The sequence below is a fragment of the Nesoenas mayeri genome (genome assembly GCF_963082525.1).
Source record: "Nesoenas mayeri genome assembly, chromosome: 2".
NCBI classification, from domain to species: Eukaryota; Metazoa; Chordata; class Aves; order Columbiformes; family Columbidae; genus Nesoenas; species Nesoenas mayeri.
In genome coordinates, this window is record NC_137543.1 from 66,656,430 (window position 1) to 66,676,996 (window position 20,567).

Consider the following 20,567-nt stretch of genomic DNA (forward strand, 5'->3'; position numbering starts at 1 on the left):
CACCAGCTTTTAGGAAGATGGTCAGTCTAGTAGCTGTCAGAACACACCAGCTGATACAGGGGCACACAAGCAGAATTTTCCTGAGGAATCTAAACTTTAAAACCAAAATAATGATTTGCAAGAGTTTTTAACTCAGCTGTCCATGGGTGGACATTTTTTTTTTTTTAATTATTTTTTTTTGCTATTGTTTTTTTTCCAGGAAGTTGCTTCACCTTACACAAACTATTCAGTTGCCTGTCACTAATACTGTACATTTCACTAATTCTTTCTCAGAAATGTTATTTTCTCCATGGACAAGTTCTCAGCCACATAGGAAGTACTTGCCAAATAAAATGAGAACTGAGACATAGGAAGTACTTGCTGAATAAAATGAGAACTGAGACAGTGAGAAAGTGGATTCCTTCATAATTTTAATGAAGGGACACTGTGAAGCCCTGCAAAGACTATATCTTGCTAGTCCAGCTGCCCCGGAAAGGGAATATCTGTGACATTGTTTTGGTGGCAGGTCCCTCAGTTCTACCCTGTATCTTGGTTTTGTAGCAACTACTTAGGAGCTTTCCCGAGTTGGACACATCAGAGCACACAAGGATGCTCCCCTTCTGCAGCCTCTTAATCCAGCTCCTTTCTTTAGTCAGAGAACAGAGGAGTAGATTTGTCACTAAAGGAGGTATAGTGTGCCTTCAGTCATCTCAGAAGAGAGCTACCTTTGAAGCTTCTGTTTCTTTATGCCCCTGGCAGAAAATAGTGGATAAATTTAATCTAAGAAATGAATTCCTGCTTATAACTGTTATTTGATAAATCTTATTATGCAGACTATTCATCAGAAACCACTCCTGCATGGTAGTTATTATTCTCACACAGTTCTAATCCATACCATGTAGCTTTTGTACACAGATTAGTATTTTATTATATCTAAACTAAATATTGTTTGTATAATCTAATAAGATATTTTGCAAATAAATATATTCTGTCTGGAGTTACACCATCTGAACAGTAATGTAAAGGTTTGAATACTTAAAGAATAAAATGGTTGCTTACCAGAAATTTCTGTTGCACTAATTAAAAATACAGCTTGCTTTGCAATTATTAAAGAACCCTACTTAGTCTCCTTTATGTGTATCTCATTTCCTTTCTGTAAAATATTTTGAGAAGATGCATGAGATAAAATAGCATTACAAGATGGGAGTTTATATTTCAAAAAATATCCTGCTAATGCTGAAAATATTGACTTTTCTTCCTGAGGTTCTGACAGAAAATACAATACACTGTCTTATGTCAATTGAATACATAGAGATTATAGTAATTCCTGCAAGGCTTTTGCATGTGGCATATACTGAGAAAATTTCAAAAGATGAGATGTGCGTAAAGGTGGGTGTCAAGAAATACTAGATGATACTTCTCCTATAACAATGAGTTCCTAAAGAGAAAAAAATTAAAACTCCTCTGGGGAAAAGTGCTGGCAATTCTCAGGTAAACGTTGGGAAAGCCCAAACTGCAAGTGGAGAAAGGAGTTGTCAGTGTGCTCCACACTGTGTGTGGGAAGTGGTACATGAAGACAAAACTGGAACACTTAGCATCTTTGGATTCAAATCCGGTAATGAAATAAAACGATAACCACTTGCAAAAATTTACGAGATCACTTCTAAAATTCTTAAGCAAAAATAATGTATTTGAAACATCAGTGACTTAATCCAATTTCCCCTCTCCTTCTTCCCTTTAATATTGTGTATACATTTTATGTGCATTTTATATACATTTGTCAGGAGAATATTAATGTTCTGCTTTATGATTACCACCACCTTTCTAATCATTGCTTTTTATTATTCTTGTTCAGTACAGCTCAGCCGCCGAGCATGAGCAATGAAATGGGGGGAAAAAGAAAAGCAAATACTGTATTATATCATCATCTGGGGAGCGTGATTGTTTCTGCTGTGTTAATTTACACTAAAATCTATGACCCAGTGAGTCTGATTGATTGCCAAGGGCAGAAATCCAGCCCCTGGCCTAGTTTATTTTGTGAACTGTAGCCTCGGATATCGCTGCAAGCCACAATGATATTGATTTGATATACACTAGATGGCTCTTTATGCTCTTTGGGAAATTTATTGTGCAGAGTCAGAACTCAGACAGATGGGGAGAAGCTGCTCTTTAAATTGAAGAGGGTTATCATGGTTTGACTCCTGGGTCACTCAGGTTACCAAGTGGCCTGAGCGTGGCTGGGTCGGAGCGGGCTCAAGGGATTAGCGCTCATCAGTTTTGAATGTCAAATCTCCTCGCTGGACTTGAGTTATTGCTAATAGGAACTTGCTTGGGCCTATAATATTTGGATGGCCTGTAAGTTAAACATCATAACCCTTTCTTTGTGTCATGGGCCTTTGAATTATGGCCAAGCACACCACCTTTGCTCTGGACATTTAGCAGGAGATGGCTGTGTGTTAGGGAGAGACTTGCCTCCGAGGTGGATGGCATCGTTACAGCTGCACTCTGCAGAAGATCTGTACCCACACACTCGCTCTCCACGACAGGAGATATAGCATAGAGAAAGCACAGCTCTGCCTTTCCCTGAATTTAGTATTTTTCCTTTGAGGGGGTGAGGGAGAGAAGATCTGGGTGAAATCTCTGGTTGTAGGACAAAAAAGACCGGTATGGTGGAAAATCCCATATTCTTCGGGCAATGGACGAGTGAGGAAAATAAATGTGTTTCTAACTTGAGATAAAATGTTCTTTCAGATTTAAGAGACTTTTCTACATAAAACAAGGCCAGGTCTGCTATTATTAACCTAAGTCTAACCAGCATTTTCACTAAAACACCTCTAATTGTTAACCAGTATTTCATGCTACAGTAAATGATGGAGAGATTAATTTAAAGGGAGACATTATTTTTATGTCATATTACAGCCACACTCTTTAATAACCAAAGAAGAACCTCACTACGTTTTCAAATATACCTCCAACAAAGTTATAAACTCTACACAGACCACACTTCCACACTTTGTGTGCTTGTATCAGCATTTGAACTGCTTCAAGAGAAGGATTTCCAGTATCATTCAGAGAAGCAGGGAATTAGCCCAAATGGAGTAAGTCCCACATATATCCAGGAGATGGGTTAGGGATCCACACTGACATTATAGTGAGAAAGATAAGTCTGTTCCCGCTTTTATGAGTAGCTGTTGTCTCACTACATACAAAAATTACAAGTTGTCCATTTTCTTCAACTAGCATTTGATTGACACAGGAACAGTAGAACGTAGAGATTATTTTTCTTAAGTAGCTGTTTCCTTTTCTTGATTTGATTTTGGCAATAGTTTCCCACAAACTAAAAGGGCAACATTTATTTCCATTGGGAAAAAAAAAAGCAGAACAGAACTAAGAAAGAAAAAATAAGGAAAATAAAGCCTCTTAGAAGCACACATCTATTTTATGCCATTTTGCATACCTATCCAAAACAAAGAAATCTCACGAGGTTAATGGTAAACAGCTTAGCCTAGCCTTTTGGACTCTCTTCTTGGCAATACACTGCAGCTCTAGCTGCATATTATGGATATACTATTACCATTTAAACATAATACTGCCTGGCTTGTGGTCTGAGATTCCTGGGATTTTATTCTTCATTTGAAGTGAATACTAATTGAGAAAGTTACACATTTATATAGCTCCTGAAGAGTAACACCCACTTCACCTATCTCTCTATTGTAAATTAATATGTAGCAGATGGTGAGCTGAGATAGTTTGACAGCCTACTTACAGTACCATCACTTTAACCTCTATCTGAAAAAAAAATCCCATTAGCTTTTCTGCTGTTGGGCTCTTAACCCCCCAAAGTATCCTTAGTTATCATATCATGGGATTTTCTACTATGCCAAGGAAGAAAATAATTAAAGATACCCTCTTCCATTTAAATGCTTGTTCTAATTTTACTGGGCATATCTTTTCCTCTTAACTTCTCCAATAATTTCAATTTAAATCTTCATTTAGAATGAGATTTTTCTTCCAAGGGGGATTTTTTTTATCTTCAGGGACAACTTAGTGCACTGCAGAAGCAAACACAGAAGCCCTTCCATATATTATGATTAATGTGGTGTAAGGAGCTCCCCTTGCTAGAAATGCAGAATCAAAGGAACCAGAGCCCATAAGTAGAATTTAAATTCAATACACATTGGAATCTTATAGTTCAATTCAAAGTGGCTCTAAAGGAAGTAATTAGACACTCACCAAGGCTTTCAGTAAGAAACAACTTTTCCTAAGAAGGCCCTGCTCAAAGTCTTTATTCAAAGCACTCAGTCACTTTTTTTCCTTTTACTCTTTCTAATAGAGAAGCGAGAAGGATTTTTTGAAGACTTGGAAATTCATGTTAAGAGCTTTAAATTTAAGTCTCCTTTAAAAGAAATGGTCTAATTGAATGTTTTCTTCTTGTGGGCTGATAGAAGTATTTTATTTGTTGCAGAATATAAATTTATAGATCATTGTCAGAGATTTGCAGGAGCACTGATAGTGTGCATTTAGGACTCTTCCACATGGGTTGAAACATTATTGTTCACTCTGATAGCATTGTTCACATGCTGCTATAATATATGTGGTTTTTGAAGTCAAAGAGGAAATGCTCAGTGACTCTGGAAGTCTCAGTCTTGCAAGATAACAAGAATGTCCTACAATTTGTGGACTTAATAACACAATGGACTACTTAGGCCGGTACTTTCAGCAAAGCCTTCAAAATGTTGCCTTAATTCTTTCACATTTTAAAGCAAAATGGACCAAAACTTTACTTGTAAAAGGGTGTGATTTCCATTCAAATCTCCTCTTCCATGAGACTGTGAATGGTAATTGTCAGCTTTGTTATTCAACCCATCTATGTTACTTTGGCAATTTTAATACACACATACGCACGCAAAAACAGGGGCCCATATAGATTTGTACTCTCTTTTTCTTCTCTTACAAGTATTTATAAATGCTGATTTACACATGCATATACTAAAGAGTCTATGTCTTTTGCAGATTTGGAGAAGGAACTCATGTCAAAAATATCACTGACACTTTGTGTTCAGATGTATCTTTTCCTTTCCATTTGTGAGTCAATGTAAAAGGTCTCTGCCCCTATGTCTGACACCTGGAAATCAGAGATATTCCAAGCCATTGCCACATCAGTGTCATCTACTAAGGTGTAATCAGGAAAATGTTCTTTTTGCTGCTTTGCAAAAGGTGCTTTGCTACAGAGCACCTTTTTCTCTGGATAGACATTCAGTCAAGAAAGAGCAAGAGAAGTTATAAACTGCACTTGCAGAACACCAAGAAGAGCTCCAATCCTTATAAACGGCATGGAGAGATCACTGCTGCCATTCCCAGCCAGGCGCTGCAAAGGCACAGGGGAGAGCAGCTGGTTGGGGAACTGGAGCGGTGCAGAGAAGCCGGACTGGGGAGGATAAATTTCACCTCATCAGTCCCTTTACACAGCCATTGCATAGACCCCCAATTACTCTGGCTCCATGCGAGTGCAAGGGATTGAATTTCACCCAGAGAGTTAGAAAGACAAATAAACATTTTATTAAATAATTAGAGCCCATAATTGTGGATTACCTTTCATTTGTATTAGAGGAAGGCACGGTACAGTTAGACCCCCAGAATCTTGTTCAGCATTTATATCACATCTGATTGCTAACTGACATTTCAGGATTATTTATCTTCTTTCCTTCTAGATTTTTTTCCTATTTGAATTGATTCCAGAGATCAGAAATATAATTTCCCCTCACCTTATATTGAGATAGCAGGCTGAAATAACAGATTGAATGCAACTTTAATTTTGTTTCTACTAAGAAAATATTTTTTAAATTGTTCACTTTTAATGCTTTCTCTTTGCAAGTCTGAGAGGTAACCAAAACATTTTTTAGTTGTTTTCTTAATTTTATATACTATGGAGAGCAACAGTAATGTTCTTTAACACACAAGCAAGTAACATCATAAAACCCCCACCATATTTAAGTGCAGCGATGTCAGCAGGAGGCTTAAATATGACTTTGAAATGCTTTCAGCCTCTTTTTTTTTTTCTAATAAGGGAAATAGGTCATGATTTTTAACAACACTTAAAGTACTTGTGGCTGATTAAAACTTTATTCCTTATCTGAAAAGCTTATTTTGGATCTTGATTCAAATTTTTAGGTGAAGTCCTGCTAAAAGATTTTCAACTGCTGTCTTTTACATAGGGCTGTCACTGTTTTCCTGGGAACTAAGGAGAAGCAGGGACTTGGTCACTCTTGGAGAGAAAGATACCACCATTTCTTGGAAAAACTGCTCACAGTCAGATGTCTCCTGGATTTTCTGGCTGGAGGGGAAGATAGTGAATTGTCTCCTGCTGTCATATACCACAGGCTTGTGAACTGCAGTCCAAGCCAAGCACACTGTGAAGCTTGCGCTTAGGACCTACACAGTTCACAGTTTTTCAAGCACCTGGGGAGAGACTTGAACCCAAGAAACAGAACAAAGAAGCCAGCTAAGCCCCCCAGTCCTAGTGCAAAGCTTTTAAAAGGGAAAAAAAGGAGGAAAAAAAAAAAAAAAAAGAGTCCATAATGCTTTTTTATGAACTCTAGTACTTTTTTCAATTTAAATGGCAATGAATTGCTAGAGCAATGCCACCTGAAGCATTATGGACAACACTTCAAATCCCCAACTAGATTTGAAAAGAAAGTCTTTGTGATTAACTGTGATGGTTATTTAGAGCTGCATTAATTACACTACCTGACAAGAAAAAAATCCTTCTCACACCGGTAAATCAGAATTGAATGACAGTAGCCTCACCTTTGCTACAAGTGTGAATGAAAGCACTAGCCAAGAGCACATAGAATTCAGAAATAATGGCACTTAGTGCCATGATCTAGTAAATAGACTGGAGTTGGACCAAGGGTTGAACTTGATCTCTGAGGTCTTTTCCAACCCAGTCGATTCTGTGATTCTGTAACGGGGTGGGATGATTTTGTATGGTCTTTTGTGCAACATTAACTGCCCCTGAATCACCTCTATCTGGCTCTTTTCTGGGAAACAAAAATCTAATAAAATGAAAAGCAAGTCACCAAACAAAATTTTAAAACCTTCTATGTTAGAGAATCAGCCCTTAGCAAGTCATTCATATATATATATATATATATATACACTTTCTTTACTAAAAATGTGTTTTATTTTTCACTCTGAATTTAGTAAGGTTTAACTTCTAGCCATTTGATCTTATTATACTTTTGCCTGGTAGACCAGAGTGCTCTGTTATCAAATTTCTGTTCATCTTGGTGCAGCATCATACTGGGAACTCTTGTTCAGCTGATTATCTCCCATTGACCTTGCCTTCACCTCAGGAGTCCTTTTCATCATTACCACTTTACACAGTACAGTCCCCCATCCCATAAATATATCCTTCACTCTTTGTGAGTACAGGTAGGTTTTTACAACTGGCTACATTAAAATGACCTCATATCGCTGAGCAATCCAGACAGTTCTGCAGCAGTGACTTATCTTCTTGGTTATCTCCTATACCTGCTGTTGTTGTGCCATCTGCAAACTTCGTTGGTTACTATTTAAAGTTGTCTTCTTGATCACTGACAAAAATATAAACAAAATAAAGTTGGGTTTTTTTTTCAGACCCCATTCACAAGCACAGGCATTTAATAATAATTTCTGCTTAGAACTACTTCTTGAGACCTACTGGTTAGCCAGTTTTTAATCCACTTGATATATTACATGTTGATTTTGTATTGCTCTCATTTCTTAATCAAAGTGTTGTGTGGTAGTAAGTGGAATGCCTCACTGAAATCTCAGTACTCTATATCAACTTGATTATCTTTAGCAACTAAATTTGTAATCTTATTAAAAATATATTAAGTTAGCTTGATAAGATCTATTTCTGGTATACCCATATTGACTGAGAGTATGCTTTTTTAACTCTCTCTTGATTCTTTATACATCAAGTCTCCTATCAGCCATTCCATCATATTTTTCCAGTGTTATTGTCATGACAGCAGGCCTGCAGTTATTGACATCATCCCACTTTCCCTTTTTAAATATCAGTACTTCAGTGTCTTTCTTCTAGTCTTCGGGAGAACCTCAATATTTTAAGAATTACTGAAAAGCAACAATAATAATCCAGAAAGTTAATGCTTACAAATTATTGGAAGCAAATTATTTAGAGCTACTGATCTCAAAATGTCCAAGTTCAGAGGCCTTCTAATACTCTCTTTCATTACTATGGGGATGGAAACTATGTCACCTTCGTGAGATGATTAATACTTCATCCTGTTTCTCCTCACGATACAGAGCATTGCTGTATTAATATTTAGACACCTCCCATTTCCATCTGATAATGTCTCTGTTCCTTTACTAGGATTCCCTTTATTCCTAAGCTACTTTCAGACAAGCTCTTCTGTCTTGACCTTAACTCTTTTTGTCAGTGATTATTTTTTCTTCTATTCTTTGCTTCTCTCTCAGTTTTCTACAGTTCCTGGTATATATTCATTGCTCTCTACTTCTCTTCCCTTTTACTTTCATCTTTATTCTATATTATTTTTGATTCCCTTTCTTTATAGCTGCTTTCACTTCCCCACTAAACCAGGCTTTTTTTTTTTTTTTTTTTTGATCCACATATCCTTTTCTGTCAGATTATGAAACTGTGTTTTTTTGGACATCTAGTAAAACATTCCTAAACAGTTCCAAACTGCTATTAATATTTTTCTCTTTGATTTCTTCCTCTGGCCTGATATGCTTTGTAATTATTTTCAGCTTTGTGAAACGGTCCTTTAAAAGCATCAAGTATGTATATTGCATTCTGGATGCCCTTCTGACTAGTCTAGCCAGCCTGTCTCCAAGAACATTTGGTTCTGGTACTGAGATGGAAACCATCTAAACTCTGCAGTACCATATTATGTCACAGATGGTGAAGCAATTTTCTAAAAAACAAAACCTTTTCCATGCACTCGTTAATTGGTTAGCTATTAAAGCTATTACTGGAAATTTGTTTTAAGAATTTTCTGCTTTGCATTTCCTTTCTCTTTTGGTATGGGATACTTTCTCTCACAAAAATGTTCTTCTCTTTCAGCACTTGCCTTGCTACCATTAGGAGCTGGCAAACTGGGAGGTGTCTTGTCTACAACAGTGACCATTTAACCTGCAGGATTCACTGATCTCAGAGTCACATTTCATCTCCTGGTTCTCCTGAAACAGAACTAAATCTATTTTCATGCAACATGTCCCATGCACAGTGCAGTCTTTTAAGGAAAGAATCCATAACAGGGGAAATTCCATGAATTATGTCTGAACAACATGAATATATGTACATATGTCAGACTGGGTTCTCAGATGCTTTTCTGTAGTTTCTGCAGTTTCCATACGGAGAAGATGAGTGTTTAACTTCAGCCGTGCTGAGTTTACTCTGCAGCTCCTCTAGTGAGCGTCAGATCTGGGTTAGGATTCCTAAATGAAGGAAGGAAAATCCACAAGAAGGTGTCTATGTGTGCTTCAGATGTCTGAAACTCCTACCCTAGTGAATCCATGTCCAGGCAGCTCAGTCAGTGGAGCCCAAGGAAGCAATTCAGCTCACCCTAAAAAATCTCTGTCTTAGTAGAGTATATTAAAAAATTAAATCCTGACGTATCTGGAGATAACAATGCATTTCTGAAACTCACTGAAAAATTACAGGGAAGACTTGGAACCATTTTAATACTATCTTATGGATAAGATCACAAGAGCAAGAACTTCCCAGCTCACTCACGAACTTTCTCAACCTACCACTTGATTTGATAAAAGTTTCAGTGTAGCTCTACTGTAAACACAACACCATCAATAAATAACCTTGGGATTTTAGTGGCTGAGAGTACATACTTAAAAGTGGTTGCAGCCATGAGGTGAGAAACGACATGTCAGCCAACTTTAATAATGCATTGCTCTTGACCTACATTGTTTATCAGCTACTTGGTAGCAAGACAAAATATTACTGGTTTAAGGAATCTTGATTTTAATTTTCATTAAAAAACAAAACCAACAAGTCTAAAATAATATTAATGAAGTCAGCAACAAGTTTAGCACCTCAATGTTGGTATCATTCCAGATCTAAGAACCTATTCGTATTTTTTCTTTGTTGAGAATTGAGGAACAGCAAGACAGGTGTGGAATAGCTTCTGTTTGGAGAACCACTCAAGGTGCCTAATGACCTAGTTGGTTTTCACTCTTAATAAACATTAAATGATCATCATTTTTCACTCTTCCCAAATTAGACAGTTAAAGCTTGTATAGTATGTAGCTATTATATTGCATTTAATTTAGACAAAATACCTATGGGAGGAAAATTTGTGAGGCCAGGTGCAAAGTTTATAATCACACTACACATTAAAGAGTCATTTCAATACTCTCCTACTTCCTTTAATTTTTATGTATGAGGAATATATCCATAGCAGCCTTATCTTCCTGAGCTTAATACCAGCCTGGAGACAGCACTCCCTGCTGAAAGCAAAGAGATTTATTTCCCTGATTCTTTACTTAATGTTTATTCCTTCTCTGTACCTCTTAGGTCTTCTTTAACTTGATGATTTTAGATGCCTGGGCTTCTACAGCACCAGTCAGACTTCTCGACCTACTGCAGTTTCTTTGCATCCTTCATCATGAATACTAGAGACTCACAACATAAAGTGCTTCAAATATGCCAAAAAGCCACTTTTGCCCCTTATCAAAACAGGAAAACTTACCAGGCCTGATCGAGTTACTTGTTCATTGATAGAGACTGAGAGCTTTAAACTTCTTTTCCCCATGTTTACACATGAATCAGCAATTAAAAAAAAACCCAAAACTGTGTTGATTTACTTTCACACACTGAACAAAGCTTAGGAATGTGGAAATCATAGTTATTTTAAATGAAACCAAAGGGGATGGAAACATAATTTTAGCAGGCTGTGTTACACCTGACATGCCTTCTTAAACTGCAGTTCATTATATAATAATGCACATATATCTTTGTGGTAGAGATTGCTTTTTAAGCATAAAAGTAAGCATAGTTTCTGATACAGCTTTGCCATGGTTCTTGACTTTGAAGCATAGATACAGACACCGTTTCTTTCATGAACCTACAGTGGTAATTGGTGGTCAATGCATACTGAGTTTTATATGATAAAAATCATTACATTTAGCCAGTTAATTAATCCCTCTTTTAACTTCCAATAATTTTAGAATTACTCAGTCTAGTTTTTGCACAGTATCATTAAAACTTAAGTCCCATTTAAAAAGATAGCATAGAAATCTGTGTACTATTAACTGCTCAGTACCAGATTTGAAGCTGCATTTGGGCAGGTAGGTGTCAAGCTGGCCTTTCAGAAGCAGTGAAATATTGAACTCCTCTAATCAAACAGCCAAAAAACTCTACAAGACTCCTTGCTAGACCCATTCAGTAAAGATTCTAGCTTGTTGATTGACTAATGTACATAGAAGCCCTACAAGTATTTCAAAAGTTGAAAAGTACGTGTCTGTACCAGGAAAAAAAGAACCAAACCAAAAATTTTGGAAGTGAAGAGTCTCCAGATCTCTGCATTCTTTTCCAGGATTACAAAACATCTGCAGCATTGGGTCATGGGGCAGAGTGTGGGTGAATCCAAGGAAACATGGTACGAAGTGTAGGGATTGCTATCCTGCAAACCTCCTTTGCCTCTATGCTTACTGATGCAATCTCTCCCAGCCTGTCATTTGCAGGAGGATTAAATGGATATTCCTGGTTTGAGTCATGCTACTGAAAGATGTTTGACCTCCTTCTGTGTAAAAGTTGATGGATCATTTTTAATAAATCTGTTGCCAACTGGGCTACACAATAAGGGTGCGAGGGAAAGAAAGCTGGGGGTAAGCAGCGAGGGTACTACAGCATATGGAAAGTTTGTATAAAACTTATGATGTTAACATGACTTTTTTCACCTAAGGAGAACCTATAAACTTACCTATTTTCTCAGCCTACAAATTCCTTAGTATTTCCCTGGGGACAGTGAATGGTTCAATTCAAAGGATTTTTTTAATTCTTGTAACCCTAATCTTCATCATTATTTCTAATTCCTCAGTACGAAACCAGAAATATTGATGATCTAATACGTTTTACAGAGCAGCACACAACCTTCTTTATGGCACTTACATCATTATGTAATATGTTATAAAGCAACTTGCATGTTGTAAAACTCATTAAAAAGATATATTTTTTTTCTCTTAGCTTGAGTTCACGATGGCCAAAATTGAGGTGGAAAGCTATTAAAGTTCCAGAAATCCTAGCAGTACACGTTCCTTTCAAATGTTCTTTTCTGCCCTCTTACTTGGTGTTTTCTGTCACATTTTCAGTATTTCTGATGTGGGTCTATTGAGAGGTAATTTCTCAGCACGGCAGCTGAAGTAAGACTCCTACGGGATTAGTAACACAACCTTATAAATCGTTACCTGGTTTCTGTCATTTACCCTGATTTGGTCAGGACACTTGCTAACTGAATGAAAGTGGTGTAATCCAAAGTGAAAGAAGAATGATACTGAAATATAATATATGTTCTGTAAAATGTGACTTTTTCCAGACAGGTAGGAAACCTGTTAGTTTGAGAAAACAGGAGTAATAATTTGTTCTGAGCTTGCATAAGAGATACTAATTATGTTAATTGGCTGTATAAATTTGGGATTCTGGTCTGAATTTTATCTCCATATAGAACTGGATATGCATATAACGAAAACTGTAGGAAGACCACTGTTCAGGTGAAGGATGGGAGGTGACCTGAACAAACAGGAAGACTGTACTAAACACCTGTAATCTAACTTGCCTAAAAATAGCAGCTGTCCCTTACACTAAACCTTCCATTCGGAGGCCTTCCCTCTGCTTCCTTTACTTGAATGTCGTATTTGTAAAATACTCTCTATTTTAATCCATATCAGTCTCTAGTACTTGACTGTAGCTAATTGAGTTAAATGAGATTTATGCGGTGCAGCTGAGGTTACAAAATGCTTCAAAAATAGTTTTTGTATAGATATAATGGCTTTAGGGTGCTTACAAAGAGGCTGCTAAGTTGTAGTTGAACACCAGTGAGCCTGTCCTGCTCCCTAGTTAAAATTAGTGCTGATTACAAACCTCTCACTGTCACCTGGCACAGGTGAGGGACTCAGTGGCGGGAGTATTCTGTGTGTGTGATAGCGACTGTCACTTTACAGAAAGTTTACCTTGAACTGGGTCTCGCAGTTTCTTTGCAAATGTGCCACATTTGCAGACAACATATCCCAACACCTCTTATTTTAGATTTACCGTGAGGAAGCGTGGGAGTTGCTGTTATCAGCTGCTCCATCCTTTGTGTGACCATTGCTGTGCTAAGATGCCTCTTTAAGGATCATGTCTTTCCCAGACTGTTTTTTGTTGTTGTTTGTTTGGTTTTTTTTCCACACAAACCCTGCTTTAGGCTGACAAGTCTTTATTTATTTATTAATAGTGACTTAGATGCTAGGTTTTTTATTTATTTATTAGTTAATTAATCTACGATCAGCCCTCTCCTGTTTATTACCTGCCTCTAGTCCGCACTGGGTCAGCTGGCGGAGGCTGCCCGGGAGGAGCCCGGCGAAGGCTGCGCGGAGCCCGGCGGGGCGGGTGGGCCCGGGCCGCACCGACAAGGGCTCAGTCTCGGTCCCGGGAGCGCGGTCCCGGCGGGCGGCCCTCGAGGAAACGCGGGCCCCCTGCACACCCCATTCTCTCAATTAAGAATACTCGTATATCAGGCAATTAATTTAGAACAAGAGTATAAGCTCATAACACTTGATTCAGATGACAGGAATCATTTGAGGGAATGGCATGAAAGGGTGCTGTTTGTTTGTTTTTTCTTTGTATTGTTGTTATGGTGTTTTTTTCCTCTCCCGCCACCCCCGCTCTGTTCCCGTGAAGTGCGGGCTCCGGGCTGCAGGGGGTGCAAGCGCTCCACTGAAGGTTCGCCCGGCTCCGCGGGTCCGGCCCCGCGTTCAATGGGCCTTTCTGGGCAGCGCGCAGCGCAGCGACGCCCCGAATCCGGCCCTGGGAGAGGGGATGAGATCCGCCTGGGCTGTGACAGTGCGAGACGTGCTATTAAACCCGGAGCTGGGAGTGAGAAAAGGGGAGACAGAGAGCCTGTATTCATCCTGTGACTTTTGCCCCCTGCCCCGAAGAACACGGCGTGCCAAGTCGGCAGGGTCGCCTTGGTGGAAAAGGGTATTTGCCCTGAACGGGAGTGCCAAACTAGTTTCTTCCCCAATGAAATGTAAACAAAGGACAAATTCAATATATTACCCATACAGAAAAACGGAAACTAAAACGAAAACTGTATCTGAAGAGTAAGAAAGCATTTTTGATGAGGATTTTCTTTGTAATTCAAGTTCTAGCTAGTATTTGCTCTTATCCTGGGAATCAGATGAATGAATCAGATGAATGATTTTAAGGTTTGTGGTGTGTGGTGGTTTTCTTTTTTTTTTTTTTTTTTTAACCTCTGTGGTGAGTTTTATCATTGCTATTCACTTATTTTTAACTTTTGCATTTACATTACTTTTACATTTAACTTTTGAACTCGGTGTTTCAGTGTGCCACTTAAAAGGCCGCTCTGCTTAAGTGATTGTCACTCAAATTAGGCCTGTCGCTTTGTGATACAGAAGTCTTCTTCTATACCGCCTGGATTAGTCAGTGACAAACATGCATTGTTTGTTGTTAGAGTCTCACATGGGAAAACACATGTACATCCAGTCAGGACACATGCATTTCCCACCAGAGAGAGAGGGAGAGTTTTAGGAGGCTGGTATTTATTGCTTGTTATTGCATGCATGTTTTGTGTGTTGGGTATCGCAGCTTGACAACAGGAAATAAGGTATTGAAGAAATGTTCAGGCACGTAAAGATGCGTCTCTCAAAGGATTAACAGAGCTCCTCTGCAGTTAAAGTATGAACTGATTATTTATAGCTCTGGATTTTGTAGCACTGAAATTAGGGTTAAGCCTGAAAATAACAGGTACAAAAGAAAGGATCTAAATCTGTGCAGCTTGAGTTGGCAACGTTTAGAGGGAACTAAAGCCAACGGAAGCTATGTGAGGCACTTGAAAAAAATCATTTTGTTCTCACAGAAGTGCAAAAGCATCCGAAGAGGAAATTAATTCTATTCTTGTATTTGATGACATGATATCAAATATTTAGGAAGAATGTTAAGAAACATGTTATATACGGAAGACTTCACCAATTAAGCATATTTAACAAAACTGATATTCTTACGAGGGAATATTATAGTAATTTTCTTAAATATTTTCAGTCTAAAAAAGATTGTTTGCACTGTGCTAACTTTAATATTTGCTATGCTATAAAGTGTAATTTCTTCTCTGAAGTGAGTGAATTTCATAATGTGTTTCAATCCACTCTTCCTGGGTAGAAAAGAACCCCAGTCATTTTCTCCTCACTGTTATTAGTAACTTTATTCCAGAACAAAATTACAAATTCAGAAAACCTGTCAGAAATTGTTTTTTTGTAGGCAGCCAACTCTGGAAGAGTCATCTTTGTAAATCTGCACTGCCTTCTGTTTTCCCAAGATTCCTGTTGAAAAATGAATTTCAAATAATAAAACAGTTTTTACTGTCAAAACAAGGAGGATCTTACTGTAACATTGTAAGAGGTCTGAGAAATATTTGCATTAATTGTTCTGTTATTTTTCCCATTGCAAATGGAATTATACAAAACTGATCTGACAAAAACCCAGGTGAGTAGTCCAAATAAATTTCCCCCAGTACTTCAACACAATTTTTCTCTTCTTTTTCTTTTTCAGAATCTTCCCGTGTTCTCTTCCTATAAATGTTTACAAAAAAACCCGTGCATTTTAATCTGGCATATTTTCCTACACTACAAAGCAAATTTCAAATGTGTTTTCTGTGATCATTCACATATAAAAAAACGGATATCAAATCAGACGGATGAGAAAGCAAATAGTATTGCTACCTACCCCATTTCTGTGGGTTTTCAAAACTAAGCAACACCACCAGAATTTCAGGTGTGTTTTTTTTTTTTTCTTGATTATGAATCTAGTACATAAAATATTCCTAGGTAAATAAGGAATTGGATCCATTTATAGACATGAACATAAGGTAAAATATGAAAAAAAAAAAACCAACCAAAAAACCAAACAGAACTGAGTTCTCAGGTCTGTTTAAATCAACAGGACTGCTACAGTATAAATTAAGGCTTTTACATGTACATGTTACCTACGATAGTTATATGGTACGTTCTCCATTAGTGTATATAACTGTAGTCTTGATTTGATCAAGGTTCTATTTCTTTGCTTTTGCATGGCAGAAATACTGCTTTCAAAGACATAGTTTTTATTACATCCCAGAATTTCATCTGATGTTATTTTTTCCTGGAAGTTAGAATTGTTCCACATATGCATAATTTCATTTGTAATTTTTTATCAGAAGCTACCATAAAGTACATTCTAATCTTATTTATTAAAATCAGTTGCCTCTTATGATAAAACTATTTTTTGACAAGGTGACACAGGCTTTTCTCTAGGAACTACTCATGTTAACAGTGACATTGGTTTCAGAGAATAAAATCATTCAGAATGAATCATGAAGTTATTAATGATTTGCTAGATGAAAACATATCAAAATAGATTTTTTTTGAAACTTGCAACTTTTATTCTGTTTTAAGTTTCTTTTGCTATGCATTGAGCTTGTGAGCAGAAAGCGTTAGGAGGACTTTTCATCTTGATTAAAGATTGGCATGCATAACTCTTCTTGCAACGAAATGAAAATATGCCCCTTAGAGCAATGGCACTCGACCTTTAACAGCTAAAGATCCATTTAAAATCACAAAGAGGCACACAAGTCAAAAATACAAAAATGCATGTGACAATTTTATTAAAAAATATGGATGAATGCATTCATCAAAAACAGTTAAGAAAATCCAAAGGCACTCTGCAATTTGTGTCTTAGGGCAAGGTAATTGATTGGGTAGATTGTATGTTTTTACAAGAAGGAAAAAATAAACTTTACATACATAAATGGAAGGAAATGGTGAAAGATATCATTGAACAGGTTTTCAGAATATCTGAAAAGAAACAGAACTGAGCCAGCATGTCATACGATTTCTCACTCAGACCCATGATAAAAGCTCTATATAGGCCTCTGAAGAATGAATTCCATAGGTTGAGTACCACTGCCATTAAATACTGTAGGTGCTGAGGTTGTTTTCATTTTCCTTTACTGTTCCTTTTGAAGTTATCCACTGTGTGAATATCAAGTAACATTTTTAATGTCGCGGTGATAGATTCTGCTTTTAACAGAGTATTTTGCAAGTATTTTGCTGAATGCAGATTTGGCTGAAGGGGAGGGCAAATCTCCCTTCTCTGATTATGTTCAGTTGTCTAATCTGAAAATCGCTGCTGCATATTCTGCATTTGTTCTGTACAATAAATTCCCATTTGATTTCCAGAGTAAATTTGCACAAAGGCTGAGTCAAGAATTGCAATAGTAATCCACAGTGGAAAGGAAATTCTTCCTACATGTGCTGCTGCTGCTGCTGCAGGCTGCATCACCAGGATGTCTGTCCTGATGGACAGAGCCAAAATGAGCCTTATGCTACCTCCTTTCAGACCTTTCTGAACTTGGTGAGGCTATGGAGGGTAAGGAATTTGGGGTTTACTCATTATGAAGCTGTTTAATGCAAGATGTACTGCAAAGAAGTACCAGCTCTGAAATGTAAATGCTGAAGAATGGCATGACTCTGTTTAACTCCTTGTTACTTTACAATGCTGTGGACAAAAATTGGAGCTGACATTTCTCTTTGATCTGGTTTACCCATCTCGCTCTGCTGCTATCAGCAGTGTGTGACAGCAGCAGACATTAGCTAGGAAAGAGGGAATAGGGAAGAAAGAAATGTAATCCTCCCCATGGCCTTCATGGGAGAATAGTGAATTAGAGCCAGACGGTACACTTTTAGGTAGACTTAGAAAACAATGCCCTTCTCTCAGCAACTGTATGTACATGCCTGGGTATTGGGGAATACAGTCAAATGGACTAATTTATTTGCAAAATTAATAAAGACAAAAAGACAGAAGGCAAAATTGAAAAAGTGGAATACACCTGAACCCACGCTGAAAATGTTTTCTTTCATTCTGCTTAGATTACATAAAACAAATCAGGATGTGCATCTTGTGGTGCATCTTGTCTGTCCCTATGTCTTCCTTCCATTTGAATTTTGCCATATTTTTGGTCTGTGTAGCAGAGAAGGAAAGAAAGGATGACCAGAGGAATGGAGCAACTTCTGTGTGAGTAAAGACTCTATTCCCTTCAGCTTTGAAAAAAGAGATAACTAAAAGGAAATATGTTAGGTATTGAAAAAATTGTGAGTTAACTGGAGAAGACTGAATAGGAAGCAACTTTCAGTATTTCAGCACAAGGTTTGAAAGGCACCCAAAGAAGTTATTCAGAGAGCAGATTTAAACCACGTACACAAGAAAAGGATATTACGGGCTCTCTAACCAGAGAATTTTAAAAGAACTTAATGCATTCAAGGAAGGTTAGTCCAGTCGTGCTAGAAACTGTCCAACCTTTCATGCTTTTCTCTCCTAATTCTCCGTCAGGTGCCCACTCCTGCTCTTGTGAGGAACAATATTCTCTCAATATTGTGAGGAACAATATTCTCTGCCAACTGACTGATCAATATGGTGGTTCTGACATTCCCATTATTATTTCAGCAGTTTCAATATGGGTTACTCAAAAGTGTTACCATTTCTAAGTCTCAAATCCATGATGCTTTCTTGTGAGGGTTTACTTGTGTTAGTAGTTTAAGACAAGAAATACAAAAGCTAGCAATAAACTTTGTTCATTGTTTTATCTTGACATTATGTATTTAATTTTAAAAAATGCTTACGTTTGCACAGCTGTCCTTCTTCTCCTCTGATCACCTCACAACTTTGTGATGATTTCTAATGCAGAACATTGCATCCCAAATGCTGTGATTAATTTACCTAATGCCACTCTATTTTTTTTTCTGCTATTCCCCATTTTCATTTTCCTTACATTTGAAGAACATTCCAGATTATCAACAGAATTAAAACAATTTTAAATTATGATTGCTTTTCTTTATTATGCCATGATTTCCAGCATGTTAGACAGTCTGGTTTACTAAAGTCATATTTGGTTGATGAATTGAAGAGGAAAAGGAGAGAGCAAACTTCTTTCCCTTGTGATGGTTGAATACTGTAGCTTCCAGTCGTGTTTTGTAATAAAGGGCATGGAGAAGATTGAGGTACTCAGTACCTTATGTGCCTCGCTCCTTTGCTGGTAAAATTAGCCTTCAGGAATGCCAGGTCCCTGAGGCCATTGGGAAAAGTCAGGAGAAAGAAAACCTTGCTGTTGGTGGAGGATCAACTTAGTGTGCACTTAAATAAACTGGACATAAACAAGTCTGTGGGACCCAGTAGTATGCACCCAGAAATGCTGAGAGAGCTGTCTGATGTCATTGTGAGGCCACTCTGGATTATCTTTGAAAGGTCATAGTGACTGAGGGAGTTTCCTGATGACTGGAAGAAAGCAAATGCCATCCTTATCTTCAAGAATGGCAAGAAAGAGGAACCAGAGAACTACAGGCCAGTCAGCCTTGCTGTTTGTGTGCAACACAATGCAGAAATAATTCTGGGAAGTATTTCTGGACATAAGAAGGGAAAGAGGTGACTGGAAATAGCCAGGATGACTTTAGGAATGGGAAATCATTCTTCACCAACCCAATACTCTTCTATGATTAGAAAATCATCTTGGTGGGTGAGCAGGCAGCAGTGGCTATTATCTTGACTTGAGTAAGGCTTTCAGTACTTCCACCTGTGGCTTCCTCATTGACAAAGTGATGATTTGCAGTCAGATAAAAGGACAGTGAACTGGACAGAAAACAGTCTGAGCTGTTGTGCTTGAAGGGTTGAGATCACAGACATGAATTCCAGCTGGAATCTTGTCACTAGTTCTCTACTCCAGGCATTGATGCTATGGCCAGTATGGTTTAACATCTTCATTAATGACCAGGATGATGGGACAGAATGTACCCTTAGCAGATTTGCAGATGAGTAGTGGCTAATACACTAGGTGGCTGCACTGTCATTAAGTAGGATCTTGCAAGGTTGTTGAAGCAGGCCAACAGGAACCTCCAGGGCTGAACAAAGGGGAATGTCAATCCCTCTCTGTGGGCCCCAGGCACCCACCCCAACAGGCTGAGGGGTGAATGACTGGAAAGTAGCTTTGCAGAAGAGGTCCTAGAGCTGCTGATGGGTGTCAAGTGGAATGTAAGCCAGCAGTGTGCCCTTATGGTAAAGGCAGCCAGCAGCAGCCATGCTGCATTAGAGAGAGCTTCACCAGTGGTTCAGGGTGCTGATTCTTCCTGATTCTTCCCCTCAGCCATGCTGAGAGCACATCTGGAGTGGTGTGTCTGGGTCTAGACTGCCCAGTGCAAGAGAAATTTGGATGTGCAGTAGCAAGGTCAGTGAGGGGCCATGAAGATGCTGAAGGGATTGTAGCCTCTGACATATGAGAGGCTGAGAGAGGTGGGATCACCTCAGAAGT